This window comes from Accipiter gentilis, chromosome 14 (assembly GCF_929443795.1).
Source record: "Accipiter gentilis chromosome 14, bAccGen1.1, whole genome shotgun sequence".
In the NCBI taxonomy this organism is placed as follows: domain Eukaryota; kingdom Metazoa; phylum Chordata; class Aves; order Accipitriformes; family Accipitridae; genus Astur; species Astur gentilis.
Window position 1 is genome coordinate 23,619,538 of NC_064893.1, and position 26,288 is coordinate 23,645,825.

General features: G+C 38.4%; 1 protein-coding gene across 8 annotated transcripts in view; it reads left to right on the forward strand.

Moving 5' to 3' along the window:
• Positions 1-570: 570 nt before the first annotated feature.
• Positions 571-26,288, forward strand: part of NCOA3 (nuclear receptor coactivator 3) — an 88,354-nt gene continuing 62,636 nt past the window's right edge. For all 8 annotated transcript variants that reach the window (XM_049816409.1, XM_049816410.1, XM_049816407.1 and 5 more), the window contains exons 1-2: positions 571-701; positions 22,352-22,393. The gene's annotated coding sequence lies outside the window, so the exon portion shown is untranslated. The remainder of the gene's footprint in view (positions 702-22,351; positions 22,394-26,288) is intronic.

The window sequence follows — 26,288 nt, forward strand, 5'->3', positions numbered from 1 at the left end:
AAAATGATGCCTGGTGTAGCAAATACTCCACAAACATTATTTAGCTGTAACTTTCACCTCCCTGTTGTGATGGAGTGCCGTGTGTGGCGCTGACACCTTATTGTATGTTAATAAAGACCGTTTTATGCGCACGAAGGATTAAGTACTGTATTGCTGTGACTCCGTGGACTGCTTGCAGCTGCAGTGCTCGGCACCAGGCAGGCTGAGCGCGCAGTGCCAGCCTCGCGTTTAACCCACGGGCCTCTACGAGTGGCGCCGGGAGGGGCCTGCCGCGGGGAGCTTCCCACGGCACCGCTTCCTCGACCCCGTTTGGGACCGCTCTTCGGGGGAGAGCGCGGGAGGGCAGCGGCGATGTCGAGGAGCGGGCGCCAGGCGAAGCCGCGGCCGGCTGCCAGCCACCGGGCCGGGGCGAGAGAAAACGGGCGGGCCCCTTCCCCGCCCGGATCGGGCGGTGGCTCAGAAAACCGTCGGGCCCAAAGGGGTACTACAAGTACCGTGATGCCCCGCGCGGAGGGGCGTCCCATGAGCCCCCCGCGCGAGGCTGTACTACAGGTCCCACAATGCCTCGCGCCGCCCTGTGGCTCCTCTCGCGGAGGCTGGTTCCTATTTAAATCTAGGTAGCGAGGAAAATGGCGGCGAGAGGCTGAGTGTGGGGGAGACGGGGAGAAGGAGACGTAGCCGAGCTTTGGCTCCTTTCCCAGGTGAGTGGGGTTTGGAGGGAGGGAGTAACGAGTGGAGGGAGGAGAGTTCTAGTCCTGGTTCCCCTGCTTCTAGCGCTGGGGTGGGACTGGGATGGGGGAGGGCGGGCTGCCCCTTGCCGGGGAAGGGAGCAGCTTGGGGCTGGCCCTGAGGGGCGGCTCTCTTCTCTCCCTCTCGCCCCCCTCCCCAATATGGTTGTGTTTCCCTGAGGGGAGGAGGCAGGGGAGCGTAGACGGGTTGTGTGTGTGAGGAGTAATCCCAAGGCTGGGGATGAGAGGATTCCCAGGGCAGCGTGTAAATGCCTTTACCTCTTTCTAACCATTGTAACTTTAGCGCCGAGTGTAGTTAGAAGGGGGCATTCCTGAGGCAGTGGTGGGGGACTAGCGTGTTGAGCTGAAGGCTTCCCGGATCGCTCTGTGATGCATATCTAAGTAGGGTGAGTGAGTTTGGGTGGAGGTTCCTCCTGTAACAGCGAGAGCCTTGGAGTCGCTGTGGGTTTGTGTTTAGAATCGTCTGACCCTCAGTTTCTCAGCCTGGGTAGAGTGAAATACCTGGGCTAGAATGGCCCTATCTGCCATTCATCTGGGTTTATCTGATACTGAGGCGGTTCCAAAGACCTTGTTATCTGCATTCTCCTTCTGATCTTCCTGTAGCCTCGGTAAGTTTCAGGGATGACTTCTCTTGTCTCCTTGTCTCTGGTAATAAGGAAGGGGATGAGAAATACTGCAAATAAAACGTTGATTTTCATGCCTCTCGTGCATTTCTGCCTTGTAGCTGCAATGAAACTGTGCTGTTGAGGGATGGAGATGAGAGGTTGGTTGGTTGTTGGGGTTTTGGTTTTTTTTTTTGTTTTGTTTTTCTTTGTTTGTTTGGTTTTTTGTTCGGGTTTTTTTGTGGTTTTTTTGTTTTTGGTTTTTTTTTTTTTTTTTCCTGAGGCCACATACCACTGTAGGTGTTAGGGATTCAGGGTTATAAATGGGGTGAATATGGGTGGGGATGTTGTCTGAGGTTGACATAATTCCCAGAGTCCTCTTTGTTTGGTTCTAAAGTTGGTTCTGTTTGTGGTTTCTGCTACTACTCTTAAGCACAGTCAGGTTTTCTTTTAAAACAGAAGCTTCCCGCTTTGTCAGCTCATCCACTGAACACAATTTTAAATCGGTCTCTCTTATTCAGGCAGCATCTCCTTCCTCTTTAACCTGTTAAGAAAAAAAAAATAAATCTGATTCTGCCTTTAAACCGTTAGATAAAAGTTAACAGAAAATATTATGTTGGATTCTATCTGGAATAACAAGAGAAAACTGAAGCAAATCTGGAAGTGTGAGAGACAGTAATGTCTAGCTATATAGTATCTATAATACAGTTAAAATAAGCTTAAAATTCTGTCATCACTATTGTAAAAATAAATATTTTCTTGTGAAATATTTCCAACTTGTAAGAGCTGCTACACAGAAGACAAAGATGTGTGTGTTCTAAATATACATACAAGATAGCTTCAGAGGAACAAACAGTATAGGAGTGAAAGCCTCAGCATAAGAGCTTGGTTTAGAGGAAACAGACAAAATTACATTGGGGGTGTGTGTGTGTGTGTATGTGCATGTTGGTTTTTTTTTTTTAACTAGACTGTGCATGATAACATAGTAATTGCATTTACTGTTAGCAGTTGTAATGGGCTGTTTAACTGACTGTTTTTTCAAAATTTCATTCAACTCTGTTACTACTACTGTTTTGGGTTTTTTGGTGGTTTTGTTTGTTTGTTTTGTTTTTTCATTAATACCAAAGGATTTGCTGCTGTGATATGAAGATAGAGGTTGGGAGATAGGGGAAATGATAGCAGACAGAATAAACCCAGTATTCAGCTGCACTTTAAGTACCTTTCCTGATGACAGCATGCTGTTTCTAGTCTGCTTTTATTTGGCATATGAGTTGTGTGGGTTTTGGGTTGGTTTATTTGGTTTTTAATTCTTCATTTGAAATCCCTGGCTTTTATTAACTTGGAAGTTTGCATTGTCTGCTTATCAATTTTTTGCATAGTATCACTGGGACTAATATATAGTTGAGACAAAATGCAGAGTAGGAAGGAGAAGGAAATCTCTTTTACGACAGAACATTATCTTTTGATCGCCTTTTTTTTTTTTCCATTAATAATGGACAAGAAATTACAGTAAAAATGTTCAAGATTAATTTCTATGTTACAATTGCGTAGAAAAGGGTGGGTGTTTGGTGTTTTTATTTCTTTTAAAGAACCCTGAGAAAGAAAGTGGGTCTTGCTTATATTTGTCTGCAAAATCAAGCCATTGGTAGCATGTAAAATGATATTGGACACTACAGCCTGACACTGGAGGTTGCTTCAACTCCTGCATTTAAATGAGCCTCCCTCGAAGAGGTGATCTTGAATTACTGTATGATACAGGATATTCTGCATTATGTTTATGGAAGCTTTTTGATTATGAGTATTTAGAAGTATCTTAAGCATTCTTCTGACTTGTTTTCATACTAAAAATGGAGATGAGGGGGAGGGGAGGAATAGTATTCTTTATGCCAAGGATATGATAGGGTGGTGAAGAATATCTAAACCTGAATGCTGGGGCAGCATGCCTGTGTGCTTTTTTTCTCTGACTAGATCTATTGATGTTTCTAAATGTAGCATATTAGGGAAGAAGCAATTGTGAAAGAATTTAACTGCTACTGATCTGAATCTGTTATGCACTATATTTCCACACTGATTTTATATGCTGCATTTAGTTAAGAGAAGGTACATCAAATCCTTTTTTACCCCATGTAAATGGGAGGTATACTTCAGATGGATCCTATTACTTTAATAATACTTTTAATTTAATTGGTGACTTTTATTTTTAGTTCACAGTTATCAATAAGCTGATTTTTCTTTGAAGTGGAACAAAATTACCTTGCCTCCAAATTCAATCTCATGAGGGATGTTTAGTCTTTCGTGTGTGGAATTATTGTTGGTGAGGTTTTATGCTTTTAGATATAGACACACATTTTTCTTTTATGTTGTCTACAGCCAGCTCTATTTCTGACATTGTGCGGAGGTAAGAAAAAGGCAGTTGCTTAAGACAGCATGCTATTTAAATGAGAGGGAGAAGAGAGCAAGGGGGCCACCATTGGTTTTACTGCTCATTTTGCTTATACCCTGGAAAGTCAGACTTGTTACTGCTGATGATAAGCTTAGGGTATGGTGTAAGTTGCTTACTTCTGAGGTTGTAGCTCTTTTGCAATATACTAGAAGAGTGGAGGTGATAAGGTCAGCTCTACAGGTATCTAACTACCTTTAAGTATTCCCTGACTTTGTGTGCTTTGTGTGTGCATTTGGGATTTTTTGTGCTTTGGTTTGGTTTTGGTTGTGTGTCCCCTCGGCCTGGCCCCCCACTTTGTCACCTTCACTGATAAATGTGAGCCTGTTCAGGTCAGGTGTAGCTAAACTGTTTGTCAAACATTCTTTGTTAGGTTATGGATCATTACCCTATTGGAAATCTTATTTTAAAGGTTTTCTTACCATCAAGCTAAGTTCTTTTTTGAAGATTACAAACGTGGGTAGTGTTATGACTTGAAGTCTAAAATCATCATAACTGCAGTTTATGGATGAGATTGTTCTGGAAATCTGAAAATACTGTACAAGTTCTCCAGAAAATGTTTTAATTGTTAGGTCAGGGCAAGCAATTTTTCATCCATACACATTTTACACATGTGGCTAAACTACATAGCAGTTTTGCCCTGATTTATCAGGTGCACCTGAGAAGGGGGGAGGAGGGACAAGAGGAAGGCTGCAGAACAATATAGCTGTTATACTGCTAGCCATAATGACTAGCACCTGCATTAGCCTTGGCTGAGTATGACATTTTGTCACAAAGCCTGAACCCTTTAGTGTTTCCACACTTCCATGCATGTCGAGATGTGTCAGAGCCATGGAATGAGATAATCTAGTATCACAGGTATACCCAGAAGGCCTTTTAGAGGCACATTTTCAAGGTATGTTTGTATATGTAGTTGCATGGAATAGTCTGTACGTGACTTCTGAGTTATGGAGATTTTTTTTTTCTCCTGTTCTCTGCTGCATGGAAATGAGAAAATTAGTTGTCTGCTTTTTCAAAGGCAACACCGAAACAGGTTGCATGGCTGAAAATGTTATCAATATAATGTGTTTCTCCTGGTAGTTGTAGCCTAACACTTCTCTCTCCCCTCCCAGCCCCAGCAGTGGTAGGAGAGAGACTGAGTGGAATAGGGCAGAAAGAAAAGGCAGAAGTACCTTTTATTTCCCTGGTCTCAGAGACTGTAAGGCTATTTAATGTATGGATGAAACTTGCTCTTTGGGATTTGCTCTGTTTGCCTAGAATTTCCACAGGGCTACATGTGTGGTTTTCCTCGTGAACTTTTAGGTGAAGCAGAATAGAATGACATACCTTCTTTTTTTGTGATTCCAGCAGCTTTCTCTCAGCAAACACAAATGGTAAAAATGAAATTTTCTGGAGCATTTTATCATTAGGCCATGCAAACATGGTTTTGAATGACACTGCAAATATCAAAGAATTAAGAATGGACTGTGTTCCCTTCAACAAATATAGTTAGTTCTTAAATCGTTTCTAATGGAGATCCTTTCTAATGTCTTCTTCAACTTGGGTTTTACTATAGTTACAAATCCATGTGGAAGAGCAGTTAGTGAATGCGGGAAAGGGAAGAAGAAATAATTCTTAGGGAAACCACCCAGACTAGGAAAAAGCAAGTCAAAATCTGTTGTCTAAAGACTGTTTACTAGTTGTTTTTGAAGAAAAAAAACTGGCAGATGAGGTGTTTGCTGGCTACTTTCAGTGTACCAGTGTAGAATAAAGCAGATCAGCATGTGTGTTCAAAACAATTGTAAAAGACTTTCTTGAAAGCTTACCCAGTTCATTTAATGTTAAGCATTTCTTTTCAATGCTAGTGTTTGTCTGGGTCATATGTGCAACAGAACTGTAATGCAGGTAATGCAGTGCCCTTTTTTTTTTCCCTAAGCCAACTGTAGCAAAACTGTTAATTTGTGTATTGCACTCCTTGCAAGTGTCTTAGAACACCCATTTATCTCTGTAGTTGATCACAAGCTAGACAAGACTTCAGTGTCACTGTGCTGTGTCTAGGGAAGCATCTCTCTTCCTGTTACTGAACCAAGTCAGGTATAGTTGTGATGATATTGTGTGATGCTGTATTAAATTAATGTTTTCTTGGAGGTAAGATATCACCTTTTTATAACCATAGATATGTGTCATGGTTTAACTCCAGCCAGCAACTAGGCACCACGCAGCCACTTGCTCCCTCTCCCCCACCCAGTGGTATGTGGGAGAGAACTGGAAAAAAAGAAGTAAAACTCCATGGGTTGAGATAAAGACAGTTTAAGAGAACAGAAAGGAGGAAAATAATAATGATGATAATAATAAAATGACAATAATAATAATAAAAGAATTGAGATGTGCAAAACAAGCGATGCACAATGCAATTGCTTACCACTCGCTGACAGATGCCCAGTTAGTCTCTGAGCAGCAACCCTCCCCTCCCCAGTCAAGTCCCCCCAGTTTATATACTGGGCATGATGTCACATGGTATGGAATGTTCTTTGGCCAGTTTGGGTCAGCTGCCCTGGCTGTGTCCCCTCCCAGCTTCTTATGCCCCTCCAGCCTTCTTGCTGGCTGGGCATAAGAAGCTGAAAAATCCTTGACTTAGTCTGAACACTGCTTAGCAACAACTGAAAACATCAGTGTCTTATCAACATTATTCTCATACTGAATCCAAAACATAATACTATACCAGCTACTATGAAGAAAATTAACTCTATCCCAGCTGAAACCAGGATAATGTGCTAAATGGCCTTCTTTCTCTATACTCATCAATGGGTAAATTTGAACTTTAAAGGAAGAATATCTCTTTATTCCAGGTCATGTAGTATGCTTTTGTAAACAATTTAAACAGTATCAAATGCTTGTCATCTTTGCCTAATGAAGAGGGACAATAAGAGCTTTAAGTCACAGGATCTGTCATAATGCTTAATGGGGAACTTTTTAAAGTGATTATTAGTGGCTTTTCTTTACAATGAAAGCTTTGTTAAATATGTTGGCTGTATCATAACTTTAACTCAGTGGTTTCAGGTAAGGCATTAAAATACAAACTATGCTGTCCCTTTGAGACTTTCATAATATTAAGTCATGAGATATCAAGCCCCTGAGGAGGAGTTGCTGGAGACTTAAACAACCAACCACCCACCCCCCCTCCATCCCCACAATTCCTGATTCTTTTAAAGCCAATATGGAGATTTTAAACTCCTGTTTTTCTAGAAACCTGAATTTTCATAACTGTTGTTACAAACTTGAGAATTACTGTGTGTGTATATATATATTGTTTAAAGCTATAACTTGCTGATAATGTTCCCGATCTACCAGATGGTGCAATCTTGAAATCTGTTAGCAATGGGCTGCATGGTAAAAATCAAGCAGGCTGTTTCTTATCCCATGCTTTTCTGAACTACACTGCAAAGCTGGCTCACTAGCACCAGCCACTGCAAAACTACTGTTGTAGTTCTCTTATGCGCTAATTTGGAGACTCGTCTTTTTATTAAAGACTTCAAAGAATAAGAGCATAATCTTGGGAAGAATGTGAAAAATAGTTGAAGCGTTTCTGATGTTTCACCATGCCAAAGAATGACTAAGCAATAGAAGCTTACGGTAGTGATGTACCTTTTTTTTTTCCTTTTTGCTTATCTTTGTTTTTCTAAGTCTTAAGCAGGTCTGTTATTGCACTAGGCTCTAGCTAGAGCACAAGATATGAAGTGTTGTAGCTTAATATGTCTAAGCAGCTATTTCTACCTTACATTGGCAAATGAATAGTAAGGTCTAAGGGTGCTATTTTACTATTTACGTTCTATGTAAATGAGTGAAATGAAATTTTAAAAATCTTGTGACGACAAAATCTCTGGTATATATGTGAGCTGCTTTCTTTGCTTGCATAAGCAGTAGTTCACTTTTTTTTTTTGGATCTCTTATTGTTCTTCTTAAAAGACTTTTAAATTATTGCTGTAGGTCTAGAAAGCAACCCTTCTGGACTGCATGGGTTTAATGTTTTGTTGTTAGCTCCCATTGGCCAAATATTGATGAGCTGAGTCTTTTACATGTAGATAATGGTGTGAAGTAAAATCCAACTTCCAGTGCTGATTCAGCATGAAAAGTTTGGTTATAAAATCACTAATGAGCCAACTTGCTCAAAGTACATCAATCAGCTTCTGGGTGACTCTTATATAAATGATCCGGGAAATCATAGATGTCTTTCAAATGCTTGCTTTCTTAGCATGAATCTGAGGAAATTATTCTTCTGGGAAGTCTCTAATAAAATGCAATTAGTTGTTATACATGCACACCTAAGAATATAAAATATAACAATATGGTTGTGTTGCTCTACATACTTTCTTTTCTCTATGGTTACCTTATGTCTAACAGAGTGCCCTGCCTCACTGAAACATCCCAAAGTGATAGAACAGGTAATAAATAGAGCAGGGAGTGGTTTGGGTGGCTTTTATTGCTGTATCTACTAATGGAAATGTTAAACAGAAGTAAGCAATTTACTCCCCCCCTCCCCTCCCCAAGAAAAAAAAAGCATGTTCTCTACTCCAGTATTTTGAGGAAACGTTTTATTATTCAGAACAGTCAATCAAGATGACAGTTTTGTGTTCTTTCTGCACCAGTCTGAAGAACTAAAACCTAAAGCAAAGGTTGCATTCCCCTGTTTTTGCCTTGCACACTCAAATCTAATTCTAACAACTCACTGATTGCCCTATGGAGTGTGTTAATGTTTTAACATTGCTGATTTTGTCAAATACCCAAGTTGTGTTTTCATCACATTCTCTGGAAGCTAGTGAGTCCCAGGAAAAGGGAAACTTCTGTGCTGCCAGCTTTTTGCTATTACATATGTGTGAGTGGGTAGCAGCTAATGTAGTTATTTGGATAAACTTTTTCTAAAACTTTTTAGACAGCAGTTGAGTGTGTGCACACACACAATCAGTATGTGGAAGCACTGTATTGTTTCTTGGAAGCTTATGGAAAAAGTAGTAAAGGTTCAAAAAGTAATTTTTTCCTCTTATTCATAATGATGACTTTAAAATGGTTATCTGTTCTTAGCAGCTTACATCTTAAAGAGATGATTTAAAACAAAAATTTGTGACTTCTTTTTTTGCCAGTGACTTGGATAGACTTTTCAGACCTCTTCCCCTGTAACTTTTTTTTTTCCTCATAAAGGCTGGGCTAAAGAGGTTAGGTGGAAATAGGAAATTATGGGTTGTATTGCACTCCCTTTTGTCCTCTGTCCATCTTTGCTGCTGCAATGAATTTGAGTAGACATAGCAGCACCTTTTGTTGTAGTACTCTCTTGGTTTTATCTTCTATGGAAACCTTTTTGATGTTCAGAGTGGAGATTTCTGACTGAATGGACAGACCTCAGCATATGGCCTACTAGAGGACCACATTTTGGTAATGCTGTTAGGTGTGCATGGATTTTTAGTCCTTCTAACCAGTACTTATAAGTAAGCCAAGCAAATGGTATTTTATAACTTCAGTGCTATAAGAGAGAATCCGTATGTCTTAACTACTTAAGAAGGAAGTTTAAAAATAGTTGCTCTAAGCCATGCTCTGCTGTACTTCTCATTTAACCATAGTTTTGTAGTAGCCTTTTAAACAAGAAAATCTAGAACAAATGGATTCAAGACATTTTAAAGGTATCTTATTTGGTTGTGTGCCACTTTGATGCCATGTGCTGGGGTGTGCACAGTTCTTGGTTTGTAAATAACTTATGTTTCCTTGTTTGAAAGTTTTGGTCTCCCATTAAAATCTCTGAATGGGAAATAACATTTTTAGGCAGTAATTGATAGGATCCCTTCTTAATCAGTATTTAAAGTATTTATCTAGTCATAGATAGCTCTAAAGGCAACAAAAGCAAGAGTACTTTATCTGCAAATTGTTCTCTTGATTAAAATGGAACAAAACTAGCACCTCTGTTAAGCTAGAATGCCCATTTGATCCCCTGCTTAAGAAGGCAGTGCACAGAAAACTGAAAACAAGAAAATATCTGCACTGGCTGGTGTACCTTTGAAGACTTTTGTATTACACCTGTGGGTTTTCTGTTGAAGCCCCTAATCTTTTGGTGATGCATGTTTGTAGCTCATAAACAAGACTTGTAGAGGTGAGGTGTAGACCCGGTGCTAGCAAACTTGTCAGACTTGTACTGGCTGTGTTACAGATCATAAGAAGGTAGTAGGGATGACAAGTGGAATCCATTGAGATGTAAAATGAGTGGAGATCTGAGGAAATTCAAGGAGAGCCATCACTTGATAGGGACAGAATAGCTTGCATTGTCATCCACTGTATTTTCTGGATGTACAGCTACAAGGTAGCTTTATCCTGAACTGTTTCTTCTTGTCTTACCCATCTGTCGGTAGCTGGACCTCAGATGACCTATATCAAGAGATTAATATGTAGTATGATATTTCAGGTTGGCGAAGCAATGCTTTTGGTATATTAGCAAAGTGCTTTCCTTCCCCCTCCATCTTAGCACTGCTTTATATTGAAACTTTTGCTTATTGTAAAGATTCCATCTAGGCAGAAGTGTAAGGTTGTTTGAGCTGTACATTTGAGAAAGCTTTTTAAAAATCTTTTAAAGCAGTGGAAATTTCCAGGCTTCACAGAAAAAAAATAATTTTGAAGTTCTGGTCTAATAACTGCTTTGCAAGAAGAGAGAAATATGAAAAGGAACCGCAGACATTCTGGATGTCAGCCTGTGAAATTTTCCACTATTTCCTTTAATAACATGCAGGCATGCTTATATTGCTGGAATTTCAGTTAGAAGTCTCGTTCTGACTGAAACTTCAAGCTACTTGGTGAGCAAATGCTCCCTTGAAAATTAATAGTCAAGAAAAAAAGTTCTCACTTGTAAGAACGTGCATAAACCACTCCTATGCTGGGTATCAGCTATTTATTATATTAATCTTGCTTTCAATTTCTTGTTTTACAGTTTGTGTTAACCGTAACTATTACTAGATGATCACTACCAGGTGACAGTCTGTCTTTTCTTGCTTCCAATAGTAATTCTAGACTAACATTTCCAATAAGGACTGTATGTTGCTAAACTGGAAATCTTAATTTGTTGTGTCTTTGATATACTAAAGGAAGAAAGACATTAGGAAACATATGCCATTCTAATCATATTCTTTTGTAAAACAGTTAACTTTTAAATCTGTTTAATGGTTATTTATAAAATTATTGTAGCTTCAGATACATTGGTGAAAATCAAACTGAAGGGATCTACAGGTTCAACCTCATTTGTCTACCTTGAAGCTCTTTTCAGTTTAAGTTCTTGTTTACCAAAAGGCTCCTTGACCTTTCTCCAAGATCTAGAGGACTCTGTACTTTGAACGTGCCTTGTCTTTCTGTCACTACAGATATTTATTGTTGACTTATGCTCTTTTGGGTTAGGGCCTAAAGAATCCTTTATATAATGGGTTGAGGTTTTTTTTTTTTTTTGCTTAAATGCTGAGGTGGGAACTAAGGTGATATATTGTTCAAAAAGCAAGCAACATCACAACAAACTGACTTCTTTCCAGTATTAATTAAAAATATAAATAATGCATTTCTGTGGAATGCTGTCTTTCCAAGGCAGTATGGTACACTTCCATAGCTCTGAAGCCAAGTCAGGGTGATTGTGCCTCCTTTTTTGTTACCTCTTCTCCCCTTGCTCTGGGACTGAGGCCCTTGCAAAGAGGTTTAACTCAAAATTGTCCATTCCCTTCCTCCTGCCAACAAAAAACCTGAAGCCCAAAACCAAACAAAACCACCCAGACAACTTTGGGCTGTCAGCTTACCCCTAGTTGCACAAACACCCAGTACTAGTGTAAGGGAACGCGTGGGCTGGGACTAGAGCAGCCGTAGTTGTATCAAAATATAAACTGAATGGAGTTCCTCTAAGAACTCTGTTCCTGAAACAAATGTGTTATAGAAGACAGAGTTAAGTGGTACCTGGGTGTAGGAGAAATTCAGTACCCCTTGTTTACCCTGGGTCTGTAACTAGAAGGAGTTGGTGGAGTTACTAATTATGTATCATTACTGGTAGTTCCTTACCTGTTGTATCTGCATTGGAAAATAATTTCACTTAAATCAATAGGGATTGAGTAGATATATTGAGTGGTGTTCTGAAAACTGATGTTGAGAAACCTGCGAACATTTAATGTGTATTTGTTACTAGTTTAGTGCATATATGTATTGCTGAGCAGAATAACCTACTGAAAGGGGTAAGTACTGCAATAATTCTATTTTGGTGTAGAATTAATCTATCAAATGCATAACTTCTTTAGAGACTCAAGATCAGCAACCCCACATTGTTGGGTCTAGGGTTGAAGAATTTTTAACAGGACTGTAGGATTAGAATGTATTAGGTTTTGTTATGAAAATTTTTTTTATTGTTCATTTCTCCTATGCTGTTGTAATTAGTGGTCTGTCATAGGTAATAAGGGACTTCATGGTTTCTAGGCTAAGGTTAAGGACTAAGAACAGTGAAGATCTTTAATAGCTGGTGATACATATTTCTAAGAACTTGCAGAATAGATTGACGTACTTGGCAGCATTTATAGAATCAGTGCTTAATAATCTGCAGTGTCACTTAAGTTCTAGCTTTCATTTCCACAAAATCGAGGTTAAACTTTTTTTTTGTCTGAAGATTTTTTTTTATATGGAGACAAAAACAAAAGGGGAGGGAAGGACAGTACAGTACAAGTTCTGAGTACAGCTATGTCTTATACCAAGAGTGCTTTTGATGTCTAGGTCTAGATAGTTTCCAAAGTTAACCTGTACAGCTAGGCCAAAATATACAACTATGTGCAAAGCTGAAGACAAGTTAATGTACTCTGATAAAAGTATGTTTACTGTAGGAAGCTATTGCTAAATAGAAACATACTCAATGTTTATATGAACACTTGTTCAAAAGGAATCTGTCAGTGCCTGTACACAGATTGATAGGACACAGGTCAATTTAGAATACAGACATCTTACCTGCAACTTCACAGAAATTATGCAAATGGGAAGAGTGGCACATAACAGTAATTGACAGGATCATCAATCTCAAATAATACTTTTTTGAGCCAAGGTGACAGTGTTTCCAGACCTCCAAAAGCAACACAGCTGAACCGTTTTGATTGGTAATTGCACTATAACACACAGTCACCAAAATAATTGATGTGTTTTTGGATTTAGGGCCCTGTTAAATGCCTGCTTCGTATTGTCTGGGAACTTTTTTCCTGTTTTCTGTCTACCTTTAGGTTAGTCAGCCAGGTTTCAGGGTGGGTACTTGACTGACTGAATTAACTGTGGACCAGACTCTTCAGATTGGAGTGTCCAAAAGCCTGTTTTAAAGTGTATGACTTTACTTCTAACTGGAATTAACTCTTAGGTGATACACAGATTCCACTGGTATGGAGGTTTAACAAATGTTTTCCTTTAGGATAAGGTCAAACCTATGAAGTGAGCTGACTTTATCAGAGGCAGAGCAGTCCTAGCTCTTGTTTTTAATTAGAATACACAAATGTTTTACTTATAATAGAATCTTTTGAACATCAACAAACTATGATTGGCCTTTTCTGGTGGTTTGAGTTTAAGAAAAAGATGGGTCTTGAAAGTTTCATTTTAAAGTAAACTTTGATGTCTGACTGCTAGGTTGTTATAATTAACTGACATAATCTGTTCAGTAATCCTTTCTCTTTAAACAGAAATGGTTCTACTGAACATTTTTGTTAACTAGCACTCTTCAGTTCTAGAGGTTTCATTTTTATTGACACTTCATTAATGATTCACCTTTGTCTTCCTCTTTCAAATCTTACAAGAACTAGTAGCTTGCCATGTAGAGAAAATCCCTTTGGGGTAAAGCTATTTCTTAGTGGCAAGTTGGTTTGAAGGTTTATTCGTGGTGGTGAGGTTGCACAGGTGAGACTGAGAATATTCTGGCATGCAAAAATAATCCATTGTGCTTGCATTTTGCATTAAGTTTGACACAGTAGGGCTTCATAAAGTTTATTTGTATTAGAGAGTCTGAGAAAAGACAACAAACTTTTAGTTATGTGCTATTGTAAGCTTTCTTCAGTAGACTCATTTCCTGGACCAAGGACTGTGCTCTGAACTGACACACTGAGAAGCTTTAATTTTCAGTAGTGCATTATTTTATGGTACTTTGTTTACCTCTTGCACTGTGCAGACTTGTATAGCCTTAGTCACTTGTATTCATGCAGAGTATCCAGTGTCTACCATGGCGCAAGAGGTTTTTGAAATAATTCTAAAAAAACCCCCAAAACCTAGTAACTTCTTCCTTAAATATTGAGACATTAATACAGAGTAGATGTACTTACTATGGATCTGTTGCACCAGATTGGTGGTGTCAGCTGAGGATGTACCACATTTGTGGTGGTGTTACTATGGCAACTGCCTTCCAAGAGCTGTCTCAAGGTCACTCATCAGTTGTAGCCTGGAGTGCTTGCTGCTTAAGCAAAATATCTACACCAAACAATTCAGGAAATGATCATTCTGCTTTGAGAAAGCAACAATAGGGATGCAAAGCAGTATTTTATTTTTGGGTTGAGGGAAAGGAGGTTCTCTTTAGTCAGTCTGTGTATTTGTCTATCAGATATTTGAAGACTCTTAGAAGCATTGAGGGGCAGATTTTACTTGAAATGTAAATCATAAGTAATCTAGTATCAGTGACATGAAAATTGTCTTATTTAAAAGGAAAACAAAGCAAAATAGAACCTGTAGAAGCTGAAGAACTTGAATACAAATTGGTGACCAAGCGTGAAGTTTATGGAGCAAAAATGACTGCCTATACTGGTGAAAATTTAGACAAGATGGTGAAAACCTATGCAGAGTTGAGAATTCAGAGCTTCTTCTACTTAAGGGCTTCTTTTTATGAGACATCCAGATGCATTCTTGCATCTAAATCCTTGTGGATGTAGTTAGAGAATGTCATATACACTTAGCAGCATTTTCAGTCTAATGCACAGTGATTCAGAGATAAGGCTAGAAAAGGGGTTGTTCATGAAGTTGATCTTATGTCTGAGGTTACAAGAGATTTTATTATACTACATGCGTAAAATTGAATCCACTAGACTAGAACTTGAGTAGAATGACAAAGTGCTCTTTCCTTGGTTTGGATCATTGCCTCACTAGTAAAAAGCTACTAAGTTTTATGTGGCTTTTTGTTTGGTTGGGTTTCCTTTTTGGATTTAAACTAACTTTTCCTCTTTCCTCTTGCATCATTTCATGGATTAAACCAGTAGTATAATAGCAACAGAAGCAAACATTAGATTCAGCAGTTGATACTATGGCTGGCTATATCTCAAACCTCTTTCACAAAGTGGTAAGCTTTTGTTTTGAGAACTTAATATATTCAAATGGCAATTTAATCCCTCCTTTTGCTTTTTAGGCTGAACAAACTAAGTTCTTCTAGCTTGCGCTCAAAAACATGTATTACCTGGTCTCCCTCCCAGACTTGTTTTTTTAACTTATGATTAGTTTGTAGGTTTGGGGAACATTATTTTCGAAGTGCATGATTTCATAGAATCATAAAGTGGTTTGGGTTGGAAGGGATCTTAAAGATAATTTCATTCCAATGCCCCAGCCATTCCAACACCTTCCACTAAACCATGTTGCTCAAAACCCCGTCCAACCTGGCCTTGAACACTTCCAGGGATGCGGCATCCACAACCTCACCAGGTAGCCTGTTGCAGTGCCTCACCACCCTCACAGTGAAGAACTTCTTCCTTACATCTAATCTAAATCTACCCTCTTTCATTTAAAGCCGTTACCCCATGTCCTATCATTACGTGCCCTTGTAAAAAGTCCCTCTCTGCCTTTCGGGCAGGCACCCTTTAGGTACTGGCAGGCTGCTATGAGGTCTCCCCGGAGCCTTCTCTTCTCTAGGCAAAATAACCCCAACTCTGTCAGCCTCTCTTCATAGGAGAGGTGCTCCAGTCCTCTGATCATCTTGGTGTGCCTCCTCTGGACTCGCTCCAAAAGGTCCATGTCTTTCCTATGTTGGGGTCCCCAGACCTGAACACAGTACTGCAGGTGGGGTCTCACAAGAGCGGAGTAGAGGGGGACAATCACCTCCCTTGACCTGCTGGTCACTCTTGATGCAGCCCAGGATACAGCTGGCTTTCTGGACTGTGAGTGCACATTGCTGGTCATGTTGAGCTTTTTGTCAACCAGCACCCCCAAGTCTTTCTTTGCAGGGCTGCTCTCAATCCACTCATCACCCAGCCTGTATTTGTGCTTGGGATTGCCCCAACCCATGTGCAGGGCCTCGTGCTTGGCCTTGTTGAACTTCATGAGGTTCACATGGGCCCACCTCTCAAGCCTGTCAAGGTCCCTCTGGATGGTATCCCTTTCCTCCAGTGTGACGACCACCCCACACAGCTTGGTGTCGTTGGCAAATTTGCTGAGGGTGCACTCAATCCCACTGTCCATGTTGCTGTCAAAGATGTTAAACAGCGCCGGTCTCCATACCGACCCCTGAGGAATGCCAGTTGTCACTGTGGTCTCCACTTGGACATCAAGCCATTGACCTCAACTCTTTGAGTGCAACCATCCAGCCAATTCCATATCCACCAAGTGGTTCATCCATCAAATCGCTGTCTCCAATTTAGAGACAAGGATGTTGTGTGGGACAGCGTCAAATATGTCGTGCAAGTCCAGGTAGTTGATGTCCATTGCTTTTCCTTTATCTTCCAACACTGTAACCCTGTTGTAGAAGGCCACCAAATTTGTCATGCATGATTTGCCCTTAGTGAAGCTATGTTGGCTGTCAACAATCACCTGCTTAGTTTTGTTGTGTCTTAGCATAGTTTCCAGGAGGATCTGCTCCATGATCATACTGAGCACAGAGGTGAGACTGACTGGCCTGTAGTCCCCTGGGTCTTCCTTTTTTCCCTTTTTAAAAATGGGAGTTATGTTTCCCCTTTTCCAGTCAGTAGGAACTTCCCCAGACTGCCACGACTTCTCAGATATGATGGCAAGTGGCTTAGCCACTTCATCTGCCAGTTCCCTCAGGAACCGCAGATGCATCTCATCAGGTCCCATGGACTTGTGCACCTTCATATATCTCATACCAAGAAATACTTTACAGAGCTGTCTCCAGAATGATTTCTTTTAACATCTCTGGACCTGTGGGCAAGGAGTCACTTCCTATAGCGTGATCTAGATTTGCTGCCATTCTCTAGAACTGGTTTTGGAGATGTGTATTTTTCAATAAACATAACCAAGACCTAAGTCTTGCCTTGGAGACCTTTAAGAGTTGGTATTGGTTGGAATTTTTATACAAGTAGATTTGATAGTAGTTGTCCACAGAACCCAAGGAGCTCCATCCTTGGGAGTACTATTAGTACTACACAGAAATGATAGGTGAGCTGGTACTTCTGTCTGTAGATTAACAGGATGAACATAAATTTAAGGGGGGAATGAAAACATAAGAGCTAAGGATATCAGGTTAGTAATCCAGTCTCCTTCCACTCTCAGTAAAACAAGCCTAGACCATAGTAAGAGTGTGGAAAAAAAGTCATACATTTAAACTGTTGGTAAAAGGAGGTTAAGAAAAATCTCTGCCTTATTAAGGTTGGTCTTTAAGAGGCATTCGTGTTAAGTGTCTGTATCTTTTTCTCCAAAGTAAGCAGTCTGTTCAAATTTTAACACACACTATAGCATGAAAATACTAGTGTATCCATTGCTATAGTGTGAGGCCATAGCAAGAGAACAATTTTTACCCGTGCCACAGAACAGAGGTTTCCAGGGCATGATACTCAAGTCATTTCGATATGATATGAAGTAGTGACATATACAGGCACTTCCTTGTTTACAAAATAAACAGTCTTAGGCAGCTAAGAAATTGCACCTAGGGAAGTATTTACTGCGAGATGATTTGAGTCACAGTGCTGGTATCTGCATCACTAATTATTAGGGATGTGCTTGCAGTCTGAGGTACAGGCTTATCACCTCAAAGCTGTCATTGCAGTCCTCTAGCTGTGCCACCACAGGATTGCTATTTTGTTGCACTGATCTGTGAGCCTGTGCTGAGCTCCATGGTTAAGTTTATCTAGATTGCAAACTGAATTCTTGCTGAATGCAATGTCTTGGCTACACTCACTGCTGGTAAAAGGTAACTTCAAAGCTACCTAAAGCATATTCACGCAAATTTCATTAAAAGAAACCATTGTAGAGTGGATGTTATTATCTGTTTAAGAGAAAAGTCAGATTTGTATTTCACTTCATGTGCACTCAAGAGGGTTTTCTGAAAGTAAACAGGCTAGACTTGTTGGTCAGACTTACACCTGCATTTTTGATGGTATTTTACAGTATATTATTCCTATTTAAGAACTCTCCAAGAGTTCATGGGAGAAACAGTCTGATCTTCCACAGCTGTTACAGATTTCTTGAGGATGTAGCTGGTTGATATCTTTTAACAAAAGCAGTTGAGCTAAGATCCTAGACAGTGGCAATGTTTTATTTGAAGTATATATACTGGCTATAGCCAAAATAGACTCAAGTTTAGCTACATTAATTGCCTCAGCCACTTTGAAAGTTTTTTCTTTTCAGTTAGCAAGGCTGTTTCAACTTTCTAATGTAATATTTTTGAACAAAAGGTTGGATACTTTCCTATAGTGATACTGACTCCCTTGAAAGTTTCTTCTATTACGAAGCCTTGCTAATTAGTAATTCCAATCCAGTCTAGACTTGTTTTTTCTGGAATAATAAAAAACTTGCAAATCTTCCAGGCTTTTCTTCCTCCCCGAATAAAGTTAGTAAGGCACTTCACCACAGATTGATTCATTTAGAAAAGATTTTAATGTACTGTTATTGTTAAAAACAACAAAAAACCCACCCTGCCAACAAAAAAAAACCTGTGCATGAAATGGAATGTTTCTCTTCTAGAGTTACACTGGCTCCATAGTATCAACAGTGGAAAAAAATAAGTAACTAACAGCCCTGGAGAGACTTTAGCTACATCGGTTGAAACAAGGATACAGCTAGGACTATTGGTTAGTCTAAAACAAAAACAGAACCCCACCCACAAAACACCACAAAAGAATACAGCTGAAAAGTGGCTTGTTCTAACTTGCCTGGTATATTAAAGTAGCATTTTTTAGCATATTCATGTGAAATTAAAGGCCTCACCTCTAAACTGGGGATTTCAGAAACTGTTCTGACTCTCTGTATACTTGCATGGGAAGTCCTCATGCATTTCAGTATTACTTTCAAGAACCTGAGGGGGCATGGGGCACAATTAAGCAATTGTGTAAGTTCTTAATACAAGATTGGGCACCATCAGTTAGTTTGTAGGTGATATTATGTAGTTGGAGGAATTTACATTAAGATTTGTTACATAAAACAATATTGTAAACATGTTTTGCAGAATAGATGAAACAGCTTTAATATTAAAACTTTATTAACTCTCATGAGAGGTTACACCAAGAAGATTCAGCCAAAATGACTAGTTTTCCAGAAAAATTGTACCACTGTCACTTTTTCTGAAGGAAGTCTGGAACAGGCCTAAGGTGTAAAGCTCTTTACCTGCATTTCTAATCAACTTAAATTTCTTCATTGGCAGCTATCTTAGCAGTTCTTTCCTCATTCTAAGTGCAAGAAGAATTTCTTGACAAAGTCTGCTAGAATGTGGCATTATCTTGAATCTGCTTCACTCCATGCACTCAGTGCTTGCAGTCCTAGATTATATCTCTGTTTGTCAAAAAGCTAGAGAAACAGAAGGACAAAGCACAGATCAAGAGTCAGATAAAACATAGAATATTGAAGTGCTTTAATAATTTTAGATAAGCAGAAAATACAGCTTTTAGAATTAAGATGTTTTGGTTGTTTTCTGTTTGGGATAATTTGTTTATCTTGGTTTTGCTGCCATATATCCAGGTGTGACTAAACTGTCTCCAGGCAAAAGTTTACCACAACACTTCTCTATTGCTCTAGCTACAAAGATATTACTGTCATCTTGGAAATGTTAAGTTCTGTATTAGTTACAGTTTATTACGACAGACTAGAAGTTACTGATGTCAGAACTGGCAGAAGTTAGTCTCTCCTCTCAGAGAAAGTAAGTTATTACTTACATGCAATAAAATAATATGGAGATGGTCACTAATTCACTGTTTTGCTAGTAGTCATCTGAAAGATTTTAATATCTGCCATATGCATACAAATGTGTCATGGTCTATGCTAGTGCTAACACTAACTCTAGGAAAAACAGGTAGTTCTTATGCCCCAGACTTCCTGAAAGAGTTCTGGCCTCTAAACAAGGCTAACTATCATGTGATATGGGTGCTCACGTATATGGAAGTACTCAAAACCAGTTTGTTATCTCCTGAAGACAAGCAGATGCTCATGCCTTTTCCCTATTTGTTAGCATCCTTGAAATGCAGAAGTATTGGGCTTGTTTTCAAAGGCATTGTCTGTCTTTCCATTCACTATTGTGTTAACTCTTTGCTTTTTTTCTTAGTAAGTCAATCATGAGATTGTCAGGGTTGGTTTGATCTTGTGAAATGCTTTAAAAAGTATCTTCAGCAGGTCTTACAGCAGTGTCCTAAATTTTACTATTAAAAGCTATGCTAAAGGAATTGTTCCATTAGTGTCAAACTATGTGGATGTGAAGTTAAAGGAAAGGGAGTGTCCAGAATTTTTATTTTAATTTTAGAATGAAACTTATGTAGCACACAATTATTATGAAAAAATAATAGCAAGCAAGTAATTACTACTTTCTAAAGCAATCTGTAAGCCTTGATTTGGTATACTGTGACAATGGGAGATTACATTAGTTGGCTAGGTCTAATTAACTTTAAATGAATTATTTTTGGGGCTAAAAATTTATTATTTAAATTCATTTCTATATAAAACTAACTTCCTAGCTGCTCCTAATCCTTTCTCAAATATTAAGTTACTGCTAATGAGAAGGGACTTGACTAAAGTTAAAAATAGAGCATGTTGAACTTGACATGAACCTTAATAACTTTTCCAGCTTTTACAAGGATTGTATTATGAATTGTGTATTGTTTAGTTGGTTTCTCACTGATTAAAAGTATTGAAATAAACTGTGTATTGTGAAATAAAGCTGCTGTCATTTCTTTGTTTACATTTTGGATATCTTATCTAAATGTTACTTTACAAATTTGATGCAAAGTTCAAGCTTGGAGATAGGATTTTGAAGTCTCACTAAGACTTGTTTTGGTTTTGGGGGGTGTGGTGTGGTGTTTGTTTTTTTGTTTTTCCTAAAGGCAAAATATATTGCTGAAGACATAAGACAACTTAAATGTGTTTTTGTTATTGTCAAAGCCTAAATCAAACTTGTTTTGTTTACTTGGGCTTTGGATAAAGCAAGTACAGTAGATCAGATATTCCACTATATGGAGTTTGTTACTACAGCCTTACAGAAGTTTCCAGTGTTCTTTGAGCTTGGTTTTACATAGAACTTTCTTCTGCTTATTGTAAATTCATTTATTGACCTAACTGATAAGTTTGCTAATTACTTTATTGATATAAGACTGATCTTGACTAAAACAATTCTGCAAAGCTTATTACGTGAAGATTTGGTAAACTTTTAAAGAAAACATCTCTCTCTCAAACTTCTTGTTCTGGGAGTAGGTCCTAATAGTGGCTTGCCTACCTCTGATCTTTTATTCTTGTACTCTAAGAATGTAGGATTTGGTAACTACAGGTAGTAATTACAGTCACTGTCAGAGTGGTCATTGAAGAAGAAAAGGTGGTGATTTAAGGGAACTTTCTCTTCTGGGTGAGTGGCTGTATGTATGCCTAGCACTTGATTTGGGAGACTTGTCCTTACTCCAAGGGATGCTTTTGTCTTTATGCCTAGTGATGTACTTAAGGGAGAAGCAGGCGTGCTATAACCAATAGATTTTTGCCCAATTTTCTTCTGCTCAGTAGGAAAAAACAACTCCGAACTAATTATTCTCTCAAAATGACAGACCAGTGCTAAGCAGTGTTCAAAAGGTTCAGTGTTGTGAGTTATCAGTGAAGAAAAAGAATACGAAATTGAAAATAACATTATCATACACTCATGTTATGCCTTCCTCTTGAGTATAAGTAATTGTGGTCTATGCTGTATCAAAAGTGTACAATGGACTTTATCTTTCTCTGTATTTTTTTTTTAAAGATCAAAGCTAAATTTTTTTTATGAGAAACAGCATTTGCCAGGACTTCTCTGCTTTTCTTTTTTTTTTGGCTTGAGAGTACAAGGCGGATCTATACAAAATAACCACAAGTGTCATGGAAAATCAACAGGAAGAAAGTGTTTTCCTCTTCAGTCATTTCATTATTTATTCTCCTCCTCCTCCTTATTATCAGATGGCAGAGTTAAAAATAAAAACCTGATACTTTCACACAGTGTAGAGCTTAACTACAGAACTGATTGCCACAGACTGTTTTAGCTGTATTAATTTTCATGGGTTCAAAAAGAAATTTATATAGAAGAGAAATCCAGCTGCTGGGAAACTCAGTCTTTTTGAACCAGGAAATTCCAGAGCTTTAGATTGTGAAGTTTGGGAGTGTGCTGAAACACATTCATATGCTTATCTTTTTCTTTCTAGGCATTTCTACTGGCTTCTGTTGGAGAGAGAACACAGTGCTAGGTAAGTCTTCTGTTTGGCTTACTTGTCCAGGACTACTTTGATTTATGAGAACTGATCCAGAGAAAATATTGATATTTACAGGGTTAGAAAAAGGGAGAAAATAATTTCAATTCACTTAGAAAAATAAAGGTATTTTCTTATGTTCTATATTAATATTGTGTATAGTTTGCTCTCCTCCACCTCCCTTAAACTGGAGGAAATGTGTGGTATGACCAGGCCTCAGCATGTATGGTAGTATCTAATTCTAATAGGCTTTTGGGGGATACTTGGGCCATTAAAGGATGTTGCTCTTAAAAGTTGTGGGATGGAGTGGTAGCATGCATCTGTGTATATATCTGCCTTTACGTTTTAATTCTTTGTATCACTGATACTAGAGTTTTCTTCTTTCTGAAGTAACCAATGATGTGAATACTTTGCTCAGAACAGTTCTTTTGAAACAACGGTGATGAAACAGGATTTCTTAGCTAAAGCTGCTTTGGGCCCAGAGTGGATATGATGCTAATCACTGCTGGGTTTTGTTTGGTTGGGTTTTTTCGTCATAATTTCAGTTCTCAAATACATAGCCTTCAGTACTCAAATAGATTAATGTGTCAAGCTCTATACCTGTTGCTTGAGAGTAGTAAAACTGATAACTGGTCTGGACATTCCATTCAGTGGGATTTTGGTCTCAAGAAAGGAAGCACACTCCTTCAGAGTAACCTTTTGTGATAAGACCAACCTCTTTGCTCTGCAGTTTAGCAGTGCCCTCAAATAAAATTCAAGTGAGCTGGCTTGATTAAAATAAGGTAAGGTTAAAGCAAAATGAAAAAAATAAAAGGAGATAGTGGAAGGAAAACCTTTGGAGAATGATCTCCTCAAAGCACAGAAAAGATTGTGTTTTGTTTCATATAGCTCTGCTCATTAAAATGTTATACTTCCTAAGCAATGATTTGCAGGCAGATGACACACTGAGGTAAATAGTATGTGGTAGAGAGAAGGGATAAATAACTTTTGCTCTTGACTGGATGGAGACACTTGTCTAAGCATATTGTCGTCATAAATCTACTTGCAATGAAAAAACCTAAATCACAGCGTTTTTATTCTGTAAGACAGAATTAATGACATCAGACTTAAGTTTTGTATGCTTTTTTCTTTTGTTCCCTCCATGGTATGCTGTGTTTATCCTGTTATTGTATGTACACTGTTACTTATAGGCTTCATCTATATAAGAATCTAACAAAGTAAGCTTCCTACTGGTGAAAACTCAAGTGTAGGTAAGGTTTTGTAGCTTTCTGAACTTTTAAGGGACTATTAGGTACACTAAAAATGCTTAGCTGGCTTTAAAAAGAGAACATTAAAGCTATGCTGTGCCTAGAGACAATACTAGTAACTTTTCTCCTAATAATTTTGACAGGGCCCAAGAATATAAGATTCTGACTGCAGTGTACCTAAACATAACTTCCCTTTCTTTTACAAGTTCTGTGTAACTGTGGTGTACTGTAATAGAAGGTCACTTAACTGGACAAATGCAGTGTGGTGTTTACTGACAAGAAAACACATTGAATAAACCATGCTGTATAGCTGATATACTCCAGTTGTATGACATAAATTCATGACTGGTGCTAATCAATTAGTTACCATGTTTGATATGCTTACCAGATGCTAATATAAAAACCTCACAGTGCAGAGGTGAGGCTGAATACTAACTTTAAAGCTTAGCATCAAGTTAAGCTTTGAATTAAACTGCAGAATGATCTGGAGGTCTGGTAAAAGAGAACATGAGTTGTTTAAATCATGGTGGATGCATCTTGGGTATCTTATTGGCAGACAAATGCTCAAACAATGGCTCCCCAGCTCAGGGTTTTATTGAATGTACAATACAATTTGGTTGGTCTACTTGTATATGAACTAAAGATAAAATGCACGTAAGAAAAAGTAATAATAAAATTCAACATCTCTATCCTGGTGTTTCCTCTAGTGCACTACATAACAATACATAAAATTGCTTCCTAATGTGATGGAAACTACACAACTACTTAGCCATTTATCTACAAACAAGGAAGACACTGGATCTGAAACAAAACATTACAAAACTTTTTGGCACTTGAAGGGAAGGATGTGATGATCCCTTTTTCTGTTTTTGGCAGTCACTGACTTCTTATACTAACTTCCAGAATGGCTGCAAATCTTCCTAAAATTACTTGGAATTTCTACGCTAATGGTGGTAGTGTCATTCTGAAGAGTTCTGCAGATAAACGTCAGTGTTTGAGAAGTGCCGTTTGTATAAAAACTTTCATAAGCAGAACTGATTTTCAGCCTGCTGCAGGAATTGTAGGGAGTTTAGTGTGAGATCTGTTGGAAAATGTCTTTTTAGTGAAACTGAAGGCATTGCTTCTTTAATAGAACATTAAAAAAACTAGAAGCATAAGATTTTTATGCAATGGAAATTCTTTGTAAAGCATAGAAAAGTTGGACAAAAAAAATAATCCAGATGGCATTGAGAGCCTTAGTCAAAAGCATGCTGCTTTTTCTCATAAATGGAAGAAAATAAAAATCCTTGAAGGTAGGAATTAATGTTGTGGTCAGGAATCCATACTTAGTATCCGTTAAAGATGGGAGTATTAATGGATGTATGCAAAATGTAAAGCATACATGAGATTAATAAAACATACCTGCTTAAATCTGTACCAAAAAGAATGGGGTAATACATCCTAAAATTAAGACGAAGTAGGATCAATTGTAAAGTGCTCTCTTGTCTTAGTAGCCCATTGTTATAATGGTACCAGTTTATAATTGTGCTACCATACATAATTCTCTGATGACAGTGTGTTACTCAAAATCATAGAGAAATGATGCTAGCATCAATCTAAACACTGCGAACAAAGTTAGAGCTGGTTGGCCAGGGTTTTGCTCAGTCAAGTTTTGAAGGTCTCTTAGGATAGAGATTCCATAGGCTGGCTGGAACTGGTTCCTGTGTTCAATCACTATTTGAAAACTGAAATGTAACTTGTTGCAGGTAGTAAAACTTGCCTCTTGCCCTTTTGTGGTAGGCCTCAGAGGAGGCTCTATGACTCTCCAGTCTATAATATCTCTCTAGTTACTATTTCTGTTTTGTATAGCATTGAACAAAGACACCAACCTTTGGGGTTTTATCCTCCTCCATTTTAGCTTAATTTTTAAGTAATTGACACCTGAAAGCTAAGATTTGAATCTACTAGCTACATGCAAAATAACATTACAGCTTTCAGTTTTGTGCAATAGATTTTAGCAGATGTTCTGTGTCATAACCATTAGTACACAGTGGATGGGCAACATTTGAAATATAAAGAGATAACCTGACTACTGTGGAGAGGCAAATTAACCAAATTTGGGAGTGATTCTGTTCTGCCTTTATTTTGCAGTTTAGCTGAAGGTACTCCGCTATGCTTTGGTCACTATGAATATGAAATATACTTAAGTCTATGAAAAAAAACAGAGGAAAGGGGATTTTTAACTAATGAAATGCTCAGATTTATTGGTATACTATAGATAGACAACTGTCACTTCACATTTTGAACAGTAAGCATTTGTGTTGAACTAAATGAACCTCTTGCGGCCATACTAAGTGTACCTGTGTACACTCAATCAGATTTTAATTACAGCATTGAGCTAGGAAAGTTTCCATATTTCAAGGTCAAATTGTGTTTTAGAAATGTCACCTTTGTATTAAGTAGCTGTACTTACTCCTTACAATGAAGTAAATATATACAAGCACTGATATTATGCATGGAAAACTTAAACTGTTTTGTTTTCCTTTCTTCAGTAACTTACTTTGGTTTTAGTGTCTGATCTTATACACTCAAATTTGAGAGTCTAGTTATGCCAAAAACTCAGGAAACTTCATTAACAGGCCTTTTATTATTAGATCAGAGGGTAA